The sequence below is a fragment of the Carassius carassius genome, chromosome 19, assembly GCF_963082965.1.
Source record: "Carassius carassius chromosome 19, fCarCar2.1, whole genome shotgun sequence".
In the NCBI taxonomy this organism is placed as follows: Eukaryota; Metazoa; Chordata; class Actinopteri; order Cypriniformes; family Cyprinidae; genus Carassius; species Carassius carassius.
Window position 1 is genome coordinate 17,590,659 of NC_081773.1, and position 12,082 is coordinate 17,602,740.

A 12,082-nucleotide genomic window follows, 5' to 3' on the forward strand; every position below is an offset into this window, starting at 1 on the left:
AGAGCTGCTGAAAGGGTGTGGCGCAAATCCAAAAATACTACTGACCTTAATGTGTATCAGTCACTCCTATCTTCCTTCTCTGCTAATGTCTCCACTGCTAAAATGACAAATGACATACTAATAACAAAATTAACAATTTGTCTAACTCATGCATGCTTTTTAAAAAAATTTCCTCACTTCTATGTCCTCCTCCTCCCCCTCCTGCTTCATCTCTAATAGCTGACGACTTTGCCATGTTTTCATTAATAAAATTAAACACATCAGTGCACAATTTTCCACACCACAATCAGTCAAGCTCATATCACCAGCAAACATACACTCATTTACATCCTTCTCTTCACTCTCTGAGGCAGAAGTCTCAAAATTCATCCTTTCTAATCAACCTACTACTTGCCCGCTTGATCCTATTCCATCTCATCTCCTTCAAGTAATTTCTCCTGCAGTTGTACCTGCACTCACTCACATCATCAACACATCCCTCCACACTGGTGTTTTCCCCTCATCATTTAGACTGGCTTAAGAAACCCACCCTCAACCCATCTCTTTTAGAGAACTACAGACCAGTTTCCCTTCTTCCTTTCATTGCAAAAACACTTCAACGAGCTGTGTTCAACCAAGTCTCTACATTTCTCACACACAACAGCCTCCTTGACCGCAACCAATCTGGCTTCAGAAGTGGACATTCAACTGAGACTGCCTTGCTCTCAGTTGTTGAAGCTCTAAGACTGGCAAGAGCGGAATCCAAATCTTCAGTACTTATTCTGCTTGATCTGTCCACTGCTTTTGACACGGTTAACCACCAGATCCTCCTATCAACCCTACTGGCAAAAGGCATCTCAGGAACCACACTTCAATGGTTTGAGTCTTGCCTATCAGATAAGTCCTTTAAAGTATCTTGGAGAGGTGAGGTGTCCAAGTCACAACATCTCTAACTACTGGGGTGCCTCAGGGCTCAGTTCTTGGACCACTTCTCTTCTCTGTCTACATGGCATCATTAGGTTCTGTCATTCAGAAACATGGCTTTTCATACCACTGCTATGCTGATGACGCTCGACTCTACCTCTCATTCCATCCTGATGATCCGACGGTAGCTACTCGAATCTCAGCTTGTATAACAGACATTTCTTGCTGGATGATGGACCATCACCTTCAACTCAACCTTGCCAAGACAGAACTGCTTGTGATTCCAGCAAACCCATCGTTTCATCACAATTTCACCATCAAGTTAGGCACATCAACCATAACTCCTTCAAAAAAAACTAGAAGCCTTGGAGTTATGATGGATGATCAGCTGACTTTCTCAGACCACTTTGCTAAAACTGTCCGATCCTGCATATTTGCTTTATTCAACATCAAGAAGATCAAGCCTTTTTTTTTTTCAGAATATGCTGCACAACTCCTTGTTCAAGCTCTTGTTCTGTCCAGGCTGGACTATTGCAATGCCCTCTTAGCAGGTCTCCCATTCAGTTCTATCAAACCTTTACAATTAATCCAGTACGCGGCAACAAGATAAATTTTTAATAAGCCAAAAAGAATACATGCCACACCTCTGTTTATCAATTTGCACTGGCTTCCAATAGCTGCTCGCATAAAATTCAAGGCATTGATGTTTGCCTACAAAACTACCACTGGCTCTGCACCCATTTACCTAAATTTGTTACTTCAGACTTATGTGCCCTCTAGAAGCTTGCGTTCTGCAAGTGAACGTTGCTTGATTGTGCCATCCCAAAGAAATACAAAGTCACTTTTACAGACTTTTAAATTAAATGTTCCCTCCTGGTGGAATGACCTCCCCAACTCAATCCGAGCAGCTGAGACCTTAGCCATCTTCAAGAATCGGCTTAAAACCCATCCCCTCCATCTTTATTTGACCCTCTAACTTTAACACTCACTATTCTAATTCTATTCTTTAAAAAAAAAAAAATCTAACTACTTTTCTAATCTTTTTGTATTCTATTTTCTTTTAATTTATTATGTAATTGTGCGTGTGTGTGTGTGTATATGTAAAGACCTCTAACACTAAAAAAGAAAAAAAAAGAAAAAAGGTGATCCTGTAGATTTTTTTAAACATTCCAATATAGCTGATAGTCAACTGATAGTCTGATTATTTGTTTGGGGGCGGTGGCAAAATACATTACCAAGAGTCAAGTCAGAAATTCACAGGGAAAATGTGCTAGGATCTTTGCAGATACAAACATGGTAAATAATGTTTTATGTTTTGATTAAAAGACAGTTAACATTAAACGTCAGCAAAACCCTAAAAAAATAAAAAAAAAAATAAAAAATAAAATATATATATATATATATATATATATATATATATATATATATATATATATATATATATATATATATATATATATATTTATCATGGTGAAGGGGGCATTTATAGGTTTACATGTTACATGCATGGCTCAGATGATTACCGTATAAATAGCTTGTGCTGTGTGTGTGGCCAAATTACAGATAATGAGCTCAGACTGAAAAAACTCTTGCTGGTTTCACATGGATTACTTTAAGAAATTTGTTCTCTATGTCTTGCTTCAAAGACACTGCAAGCTTTCCACAGACATATTTCTCATGTCTGTGTGGCAAGTAATCACAGAGTTTTGCTGAATTTTTGTGACACATTTCAGAAAGTACCGAGATGGCAGAAAGCGAACCCTGACGGTTTTCTTAATTTTACAAAATCGCTTTTTGTTGTTACTGTAAAATAAAAGTAGAAACTTTAAAGTTTCTAATTAATTGTTACTCTTATCTGTACAATCAAAAAATTATGGAGAATTTACATAATTTTCGCCGTTATCATGAAAAAATAAAACAATACTCCAGCGCAACTCACCAACCTAAGAAGATTAAATGTTAAACTTTATTTTTCTAAATAAAAGAGATACTCCTATATTCACAAATATTTACTTGATTTAATCTAATTGCTGCGAGAATGAGACCATTGTACCAGACACACAAACCTATTCATAATGTTAGCAAACATTGAGGAAAATCATGTCTCGATCAAAATTAAAAAACCTCACAGAAAAAGAGTTTTCTAAGTCATTGAAATAACAAAAACATGAAAGGCTGAATCACTCCATAATATACCTACAATTGGAAAGAGGAGAATGGCACATTAGTAATATCAAATTAGTAGGATTGTTGTGGCTCTATATTCGCACTATTTGTATAATATTGCATTTATCCAACATTTGAACAGGACAAGTATGTAAATAAATAAGAAACAACAACTTATTATTTACTATCTGGCATTGGGAACTACTCCCTTCCATCACAGAAATGATGAGTTGCTTCATGGAAGTTAAAAGCTTATTGTATTATGTTGTTTTATGAGAGAGATTGAGTGTGATTACTTGCATCTGATACAGTATTAATTTTCAGCTCAATCTCTTAAATACTATTATTAAAATACTAATATTAAATATTACTCAGATTCTCTTTTGTGGAACTACTGTGAATCAGCCAGTGCAACCATGATGGGCAAGGTAAGTTTCATTCTAGCATGTCCAAATTAATTGATATTTCACTTTAAATTTCTAAAATATTAACCAATATTTTAGGTGATCTTCTACGAGGACAGGAACTTCCAGGGTCGCTCTTATGAGTGTATGGGTGACTGTGGTGACTTCTCCTCCTACATGAGCCGCTGTCACTCTTGCAGAGTGTAGAGTGGATGCTGGATGATGTATGATCATCCCAACTACATGGGAAATCAGTATTTCTTTAGAAGAGGAGACTATGCTGATTACATGTCTATGTTTGGAATTAACAACTGCATCAGGTCCTGTCGTATGATCCCTATGGTGAGCTCAATTATCAATATATTGTTTATTTATTATTTATTTATATTATTTATTTTTAATTTTTTTGTTGGTTCTGCTTGATAAACTTGAAAATAATGCACTTCTCTTCTACTACAGTACAGGGGATCCTACAGAATGAGAATCTATGAGAGGGAGAACTACATGGTTCAGATGTACGAGATGACGGATGATTGTGACAGCATCATGGACCGTTATCGCATGTCTCAATGCCAGTCCTGTCATGTGATGGATGGCCGCTGGCTCTTCTATGAGCAGCCCCACTACAGAGGCAGGATGTGGTACTTCAGGCCTGGAGAGTACAGGAGCTTCAGCAATATGGGTGGCATGAGATTCATGAGCATGAGGCGTATCATGGACTCCTGGTACTAGTTTTCTAGCATTTCCTAAATTGTTAATAAAATAATTTCTCTACAATACTATGTGCCTGTAAAATCATTACTGCCACTAATATTTGCATGTCTAATCAATCACAAAACATAATTACTTACGGATTAAACATTAGGCTTATAAGACTACACTCAAAAAGAAAGAAAAAAGAAATAAAAAAATGCTGGTTTATTTTTTAATTCAAATTCTGGGTTCAGCCTGTTGCAATTTGGTTATCTTTAATATTTTTATCCAGGTGCTGGTTAGTTTTTCTGTAACTCTGCTGCTTGATCATTTTCACTGTCAGTAAAAAGGATGAACACTTTCACACACCTACCCAGCGCTGGGTTAGTGTAACCCAAAGTTGGGTAAACTGTGCCAAACCAGTTAAAACATGATACATTTGTTAACTGTCATTTTGTGTTCTGTCCTGAGAGAAAACCTGACAGGAACCTTTCTGAATGAAAGGTTTGCATTATATTGTATTCCTGTCAAACTGTAACTGTATAAATAGGAACATGCCTGTAGTTTTACAATTTTTCCTTTTTTTATTTTTATGTACATCACAGCCTGGCCGTAGGGGCATGTAAAAGTCTGGGCCCGTCTATTTAGAGTCTCAGCCTAAAAGGAAATAAGAGTGCAGTGGATTTATTTATTTATTTACTGTATATTGCTGCATATATAGGGTTAGCATCATCTGGGGTCCTCTGAGGGTCAGCATCATCTCTTCTCAGGTGTTCTGGATCAAGACTGAAGCTTGTGTAAATCCTAGTTACGGCAAAACAGAGAAACAAATAGAGACATAATTAGCATAGCTGCTGTTCCAACCAAATAAAATTAATTAGTTTAACCCAAGCTAAAGAACAATAATGCTAATTTGATCAGATATAACTGCAGTCCAAAATTATGAGATGCATTATTTGAATGTTTGGCCTAATAGATGAGTCTTTAATCTAGATTTAAACAGAGAGAGTGTGTGTGAACTTCTCTCTATTCCAGAGTTTGGGAGCCATATGGGAAAAAGCTTTACCTCCTTTAGTGGACTTTGTTATCCTAGGTATTACCAAAAGTCAGCGTTTTGTGACCTTAGGGAGCGTGATGGACTGTAGCATGGTAGAAGGCTAGTTAGGAATGCAAGAGCTAAATCATTTAGAGTAGCAATCCCCAACCCCCGGGCCGTGGACCAGTACCAGTCCGTGCGTCATTTGGTACTGGGCTGCACAAGAAAGAATAAATAACTTACATTAAAGCTGCAGTCGGTAACTTTTGGCGCTCGCGTCTGGTGGAAGAACATTGTAGCCGTAGCTACAGTACTTCTCTCTGTTTACATGTATGGCGAGTCACGCGGGTAATGTGCTATTCTGCAGCGTTGCTGACACCAACCAGACTAAAATTGTCCAAATATAAACACTTACTATAGGTGTACCATAGTGATTCAGGATAAGAGAAAAACACGGTTTGGAAAATGGATTCATTAAGTGTACTCGCTCATTATATATTTTTCATGTTATGTTGTTGGCGCGATGTTACGAGGACGCTGCTAATAAAGTTGCATACGAATACACAGTGGATTCATGCTTATTATTATATTTACAATATACCACAGTTTTTATGCCAGTTGTATCATTTTATTTTGGTGTATTTATCCGTCACACCTTAAAGCCCGGTCCGTGAAAATATTGTCTGATATTAAACCGGTCCTTGGCGCTAAAAGGGTTGGGGACCGCTGATTTAGAGTCTTATAGGTAAGTAATAATATTTTGTAACTGATACAGAACTTAATAGGTAGCCAGTGCAGAGACTTTAGAATTGGGACAATATGATCATATATTATTGACCTGGTAAGGACTCTGTTTGCTGCATTTTGGACTACCTGTAGCTTGTTTATTAAGGATGCAAGACAACCACCTAGAAGTGTGTTACAATAGTCCAGTCTAGAGGTCATGAATGCATGAACTAGCTTTTCTGCATCATAAACAGGTAACATGTTTCATAGCTTGGCAATGTTTCTAAGATGGAAGAATGCTGCTTTTGTAATATGGGAAATATGGTTTTCCAAAGACAAGTTCCTGTCTAATATAACACCCAGGTTTTTGACTGTAACAGTACATCTGTCTAGCTGCAAATTGTAATCTACTAGATTATGTGTACTGTTTTTGGTCCAATAAGTAATATCTCTGTCCTATCTGAATTTAATAAGATACAATTATTGGTCATCCAATCTTTTTCATTTTTAACACATTCTGTTAGCTTAGATAATTTTGAAGTTCCATCTGATCTAGTTAAGATATATAGTTGAGTGTCATCAGCATAACAGTGGAAACTAATCCCGTATTTTCTAATAATTTAGGCTATGCATCAACATTCACAAACCACTGTTCATTGTTATTCACTGTTATTTTAACAACAACAAAAAAATGCAACATGCTCGTAATCATGACTTCATAAGTGGGAAATAGGCAGTTTCCCATAGCATGTGAAGACAGCAGAAAAGTGCTCTTGCTCAGCACAGTGGAGTGCATCGTTTTGTTAACTTTATGGTTTATTATTTTTATAACACATGGCCCTCTCACAATATAGTGCTTTACAGATCTATCACATCGGTGCCCGATGCTGTTCCGGAGGCCGAGGCGGTGCCCGATGCCGAGGCGGTGTCCGTTGCCGTTCCCGATGCGGTGTCCGAAGCCGAGGCATCTCACGTCTCCACAGGCAGTCCTAATTCGAGTCAGGTGTTCATGGACCCTCCATGAGTCAGGGTTAGTCACCGTCGACCATCCAAAGTCAGGGCTAGTTCCAGTGGACCCTCCAGAGTCGAGTCAGGTCCCAGTGGACCCTCCAGAGTCGAGTCAGGTCCCAGTGGACCCTCCAGAGTCGAGTCAGGTCCCAGTGGACCCTCCAGAGTCGAGTCAGGTCCACTCAGGTCCCAGTGGACCCTCCAGAGTCGAGTCAGGTCCCAGTGGACCCTCCAGAGTCGAGTCAGGTCCCAGTGGACCCTCCAGAGTCGAGTCAGGTCCCAGTGGACCCTCCAGAGTCGAGTCAGGTCCCAGTGGACCCTCCAGAGTCGAGTCAGGTCCCAGTGGACTCTCCAGAGTCGAGTCAGGTGATTGTTGAATTTTCAGAGTCGAGTGAGGTTCCGGTTGACCTTCCAGAGGCTAGTCAGGTGCTTGTGGACCCTCCAGAGTCAGGGCCAGTCACCGCTGACCCTCCAGCGTCAGGGCCAGTCACCGCTGACCCTCCAGCGTCAGGGCCAGTCACCGCTGACCCTCCAGCGTCAGGGCCAGTCACCGCTGACCCTCCAGCGTCAGGGCCAGTCACCGCTGACCGTCCAGCGTCAGGGCCAGTCACCGCTGACCGTCCAGAGTCAGGGCCAGTCACCGAGGACCGTCCAGAGTCAGGGCCAGACACCGATGACCTTCCAGAGCCAGGGCTAGGTACCATGGACTCTCCAGAGACAAGGCTAGTCATCGTGGACTGTATGTTCGTGTTATGTTATTGGATATTCTGGTTTTGACCTTGCCTGGACTGTTTACCTCTTTTGGATTGCCCCTCAATAAAACTCGTACCTGCATTTGGATCTCTCCCTTGTTTCTTGTATCACCGTACGTGACAAAAAGTGTCTTGAGGAATAGTTAATTGAAGAAGCTTCATTATAGACTTGCTGTATTACACTTTAATTTGAACAAAATGTATCTCAATAAAGATTGCTAAACTCTAAAATACATGTTTGTCTGTGTTTTCAGGGCATGAGCTCTTACTCTGAGTTCGTGATATAAAGAGGGAGCGTGTGTACATGGTTTCTAGTTTTGGCAAGATTAAGTAAACCACTGACCAAAACACCTATTGATTTAAGAAAAGAAAAGCTTGTTTCAGGATAAATAACCAGAGGGCAAATACTGTAGAAGGCTATCCTTAAAAAAAAAATCAAGAGATTCAGAAATTGTGATAGTTAAAATATGATTCTTTTTCAGCCGTAGTCAAACCATTAACAAAATGATGCAGGTACACCCAACAACGCTACACACAGATGATGGAAATGTGGGTTACACATAAGAACAAATAACAAAAAAAGGAAATATTAGGATGTGAACTTGCAACAGACACAAAGAGTATACACTCCATGTGAGCCGGCAAGTCCCCCCATACCAGTTGGGGCAGAAGATAGGACAGGGCTTAGGCAAAGGAACATGGCACTGCTGTTCTCTACAGTGGGAATTGAATAAAACTGGGAAAGCTTACTTAAGGAGGGGAATGCTACGGAACCACATCCTGCGCATAGGAGGTAACGTGGAAATTACACATATGGACTGGCCATAGGGCAGTTCTACATATGGAAGTCCCTGTTGTAGACTCAGCCCGCCTTGGGTGAGATCACTATGCAGCAGAGATGGCAGAGAAATCTCTGCCAGGGAAAGACACAAGCTTACCGTGAGGGAAGCCGTACCATGGAATAATACACATGTGGGATCACCCGAAGGGGGAAATCACTGCACGGGCACCTAGCCCAGCACAAGGGCTGACCTTGTGCATACACACAAGTGCTGGACCTGGCGTGATGTCCACAGAGGGGAATAGCGCAGCAAGCGTGATAGACACCGAGCAGAGACCATATGTGGAGAATCCACAGGTCTGGGCACGGGTGCCAGAGTGTGCCCCCTTTCTGAGAAAGGAGATCCTTCCTCAGAAGAATATACCAAGGAGGCGCTGTCGCAAGGAGCATTATTTCTGGGAACCAAGTCCGACTGGGCCAGTATGGTGCTACTAAGAGGACCTGCTCCTCGTTCTCCCTGACCTTGCACAGCGTCTGTGTGAGAAGGCTGACTGAGGGAAACGGATACTTGCTGAGACCCCGATGCCAGCTGTGTGCCATCGCAACCGTGCTGAGGTAGAACAGCTGGCAGTGGGACGTATCCGGAGGCAAACAGGTCTACCTGAGCATCCCTGAAGCGTCTCCAGATCAGCTGGACTGTCTCGGGGTGGAGTCGCCATTCTCCCAGAAGGGCGGGCTGTCGTGAGAGCTCGTTGGCAGTGACCTTAGATGCTTCTGACTCTAAAAGAAGGAGATGGCGGTCGAGTTGCGACATGCGACGGAAGGGTAGACCCCCCTGGTGATTGATGTACTCAACGGTCACAGTGTTGTCCTTGCGGATCACTATGTGCTTGTCGCGTAGCCTCGATCTGAAGCAACACAGAGCAAGCCATACTGCCATACTGCAGGTGAGGCCAGGTCCAAGTGCCTGATGCTGTATGCCTGTTGCACATGGCACCCCAGCCGATAGCAGAGGCATCTCTTGAGAAAACAACATGCCTGGACACTTGAAATAGGGGGACCCCTGTATGCAGAAAAGCAAGGTCCGACCAGGGGCTGAAGGTTTGGCAGCAGAACGGGGTCACTAAGACCCGGTGCGTGCCGTGTTGCCATGCCCATCTCGGGACTCGATTGTGAAGCCAACACTGAAGCGGTCTCATATGAAGACTCGAAGGCCTTTCGTCTCTCTAGTGAGATCCCAATTCGTAAGTCATTGACGTAACATTGAACGTGACTGATTGAAAGGGAACCACCACATCCCAAAGGTGCTCTATTGGATTGAGATCTGGTGACTGTGGAGGCCATTTGAGTAAAGTGTACTCATTGTCATGTTCAAGAAACCAGTCAGAGATGATTTGAGCTTTGTGACATGGTGCATAATCCAGCTGGAAGTAGCCATCAGAAGATGGGTACACTGTAGTCATAAAGGGATGGACGTGGTCAGCAACAATACTCCAGTTGTCTGTGGCATTTAAAGGATGCTCAAGGGGTACTAAGGGGCCCAAAGTTTGTCAAGAAAATATCCCCCACACCATTACACCACCACAGCAAGCCTGTACCGTTGAGTCAAAAGCAGGATGGATCAATGCTTTCATGTTCTTTACACCAAATTCTGACCCTGCCATCTGAATGTTGCAGCAGATATCATGACTCGTTAGACCAGGCAACATTTTTCCAATCTTCTATTGTCCAATTTTGGTGAGCCGGTGTGAATTGTAGCCTCCATTTCCTGTTCTTAGCTGACAGGAGCGGCACCCGGTGTGGTCTTCTGCTGCTGTAGCCCATCTGCTTCAGGGTTCGGCGTGTTGTGCATTCAGAGATTGTATTCTGCATACCTTTGTTGTAATGAGTGGTTATTTGAGTTACTGTTGCCTTTCTATCATCTCTAACCAGTCTGCCCATCCTCCTCTGACCTCTGACATCAACAAGGCTTTTCATCCACACAACTGCCTCTCACTGGATATTTTCTCTTTTCCTCACCATTCTCTGTAAACCCTAGAGATGGTTGTGGGTGAAAATCACAGTAGATCAGCAGTTTTTGAAATACGCAGAGTACAACCATTCCATGTGCATAGTCACTTAAATTCCCTTTCTTCCCCATTCTGATGCTCAGTTTGAACTTCAGCAAGTCGTCTCCACCATAACTAGATGCCTGAATGCACTGAGTTGCTGCCATGTGATTGGCTGATTAGCAATTTGAGTTACCAATCAATTGAAAAGGTGTACCTAATAAAGTAGCTGGTGAGTGTATGGTAATAATGGTAAATTTGTCAAAATTTTGATTTATACATAATCTAAAAGCTGAATAAATTAAGCTTTCCATTGATCTATGGTTTGTTAGGATATGACCATTTTTGGCTGAGATACAAATCTGAAAATCAGGAATCTGAGGGTGGAAAAAATTTAAATATTGAGAAAATCACATTTAAAGTTTATTAAGTTAAATTAAGTTTTTAGCAATGCATATGTCTTATCAAAAATTAACTTTTACTATATTTAAAGTAGGAAATTTACAAAATATCTTTTTGGCATAAAATAAAAATCTGTAATTTTGACCTATAAAATGTATTTTTGGCTATTGCTACAAATATACCCCAGCGACTGGTTTAGTGGTCCAGGGTCACATATCAAGAACTTAAAATGTGTATACCGTAAGTACAAGTACAAATTCAAAAGGGACATAACATAATAAATTGGGTCTCAAATTAAATAAAAAGGTCTCCAATGAAATTAAAGTTGGACAAAAAATGATCAATCATGGTCAATCATCCTTTTTAGTAAAAAGAAATCATTGTAACAAATTGCACAAACACATTTTAAAGGGGTCATATAACGTTGCTAAAAATAACATTATTTTGTGTATTTGGTGTAATGCAATTCATTTATGCGGTTTAAAGTAAAAAAAAACAAATCAAATTTTCCACATAATGCCACAGCCATAATGACGGCCCACGGAGCCAACGAAGGGAGGAACCATAGAGGCGGAACCATAGAGGAGGAATGGCTGCCAACTCCAGGGGGCCGACCAATGGTGGCTTAGCAGGTGGTGGAGGAGCCCGAGGCGAAGACAGAGACTTGATTAGCCAGGGCGATGGGGAGGATCCGGAGGTCCTAGGTGGAGCTGATGGCACTGGGAACTGACTCAAAGGCGTGGATCTGCGAGGCTGTGGTGGAGCCGGAACGACAGAGGATGGTGGGCTGAAGGTGAGCAGAGGGGCTGCCAGATGACAGAGGAGGAGAAGCTGGTGGGAGGGCGGTCATTCATGAGACTCCAGGCATTCAGGGCTAAACTCTGGATCAAGGGCCCCCTGGCTGAATGTGGGAACAGGATTGTGCTCTGGAGGAGCAGACACTGGAGGGCACTTTCTAGGAGCGGGCACTGGAGGGCACCTCTTTGTTTAGGCACTTTGGCTATGCCATACTCAGCTCACCCTCAGCCCCTCTCTGCCCTCACACCATCCATTGCTCTTTCCCTCGTGGTGGGCTCTGTAGCTGGCTCTCGCACCTGGACTGTATCAACTCTATCACTCTCTCTGGTGATGGCTCGTCGGTCATGGTGGACTCTGGCTCTCCG

The 12,082-nt window shown here is 41.9% G+C and overlaps 1 pseudogene; it reads left to right on the forward strand.

Annotated features, from left to right (window-relative positions):
• The first annotated feature begins 3,485 nt into the window (after positions 1-3,485).
• Positions 3,486-4,401, forward strand: LOC132095237 (gamma-crystallin M2-like; annotated as a pseudogene).
• The last annotated feature ends 7,681 nt before the right edge of the window (positions 4,402-12,082 follow it).